The sequence below is a fragment of the Giraffa tippelskirchi genome, chromosome 9 (genome assembly GCF_054371585.1).
Source record: "Giraffa tippelskirchi isolate mGirTip1 chromosome 9, T2T-mGirTip1v1.2.pri, whole genome shotgun sequence".
Taxonomy (NCBI): Eukaryota; Metazoa; Chordata; class Mammalia; order Artiodactyla; family Giraffidae; genus Giraffa; species Giraffa tippelskirchi.
In genome coordinates this window covers 95,352,161-95,353,983 of record NC_137283.1, presented here as the reverse complement: position 1 = coordinate 95,353,983, position 1,823 = coordinate 95,352,161, and the positions used below count along the sequence as shown (strand labels likewise).

General features: G+C 40.5%; 1 non-coding gene across 1 annotated transcript; it reads right to left on the bottom strand.

Annotated features, from left to right (window-relative positions):
- Nucleotides 1–739: 739 nt before the first annotated feature.
- TRNAG-UCC (transfer RNA glycine (anticodon UCC)) lies at nucleotides 740–812 on the bottom strand. Its single transcript has one exon. It is a non-coding gene; the product is annotated as a tRNA-Gly (tRNA).
- Nucleotides 813–1,823: the final 1,011 nt, after the last annotated feature.

Below are 1,823 nucleotides of genomic sequence, written 5' to 3'. Positions count from 1 at the left end.
CTGGAAGCACTGTATTTATGCCTACATCATTTCTATGGGGTAGAAAGAGAAATGTATGAAAACATTTGCTTGTACCAACACTAGGAAATTGAAGGACATTTAAAAATTATGAAAGCATAAGATAAAAGTGTATCCTTATATTTCTCCAGATTAGGGTCGGAAGTAAAATTTATAAACTCGTTTTCTGTTATTTTAATATCTCAGGTGTATTTAGATTTGAAAGTTTTTACAATTTAAATGGCATGTTTTCTTCATCTTCCTGAAATTAGTATTTTCCGTTTTTGTTTTTTTTTTTTTTTGGTTAGTTTAAAATGGGTACTTTTGTTTGATAGAACTGGTCATAACATTTGATCTAACTCAAGCTATAGACTGTCTTTTTTTCCAGCCTGGAATAGGAATAGAGTGACATCTAATGCTGCTGCTGCTAAGTCGCATCAGTCGTGTCCGACTCTGTGCGACTCCATAGACAGCAGCCCACCAGGCTCCCCCGTCCCTGGGATTCTCCAGGCAAGAACACTGGAGTGGGTTGCATTTCCTTCTCCAATGCAGGAAAGTGAAAAGTGAAAGTGAAGTCAGTCAGTCGTGTCAGACTCTTCACGATCCCATGGACTGTAGCCTACCAGGCTCCTCCGTCCATGGGATTCTCCAGGCAAGAGCACTGGAGTGGGTTGCCGTTGCCTTCTCCACATCTAATGCTAATATATATATATGTCACATCGGGAAGCATGTGAGATCTTAGTTCCCCAACCAGGGTTTGAACCTGTGCCCCCTGCAGTGGAAGCACAGAGTCTTAACCACTGGACCACCAGGGAAGTCCCAAATGCTAATAGTTTTTGTCTTTTAAATGACTTTGGATCCTACATGCAAACTTTGAACCCCATAAAAACTCTTTTTTTTTGTACAGTTTACAAATAAACTAACTTTTATGTGCACTTTGAAAAAAACATTCTTTTCATAATTTGTTATGCTTTCAAAATCTAGCTTTGTAAAACACTATAAAAATAATGAAAACTGTTACTATTTATTGGAAGCTCTTTCTGGCTAAATGCTAAACTTCTGAACTTCTAATGCTAAAAAGAAAAGTGTGCTTTTTTCCACTGATTCCTTTCCATTAATTCTGTGAGGTAGGTAATAGATATTAATATCCCCTCTGTAAAGAGAAGCGAACAGGTTCTGAAAGTTCAGGCAACTTAAGTCACCCCCTTAGTAAGTGGTAGAGCTTGGATTCAAAGTCAAGTCTAACATGACTTTAAGCCTGATGGAGGTTGTGTCACTGTATACATTACACATATGCATCTATGTACACCAGGGTGCATGAAACCATATCAGTAGCTTATGCTTGTTTTACTAACAAAGGCCATATTATCCACCTACTGATTCCCTGTCAACACTGTCATCAATGTGAGACTCAGCAGGCTTGGAGAGGAGGCTTGATGCCAGGCCCCTGTCCACACCTGGCTGGACCAGGTGGATTTGGGGTTTCACAACTTCCAACTGCCAGTGTGTGGATTAGAGAATCGAAGAGGGTGTCCCTGCAGAGTCAGTATACCTGACGTCCCTCCAAGATTTTGAATGTGTCCCAACACTGCAAAACACACTTGTAGTTCTACCCTAGAGAAATTATCTCTCATAGTAAGGCTGTATTTCTGTCATTGTTCAAAGGTAGATTAAAAAAATGGTATAGCTGCTCTGCGTTTCTGGCCACTATGGACGTAGACACTTTTATAGGTATGTTTAAAAACAATGCCATGGGGGACTTCCCTGGTGGTCCAGTGGCTAAGACTCTGAGCTCCCTAAGCAGGGGACCCAGGTTCAATCCCTGG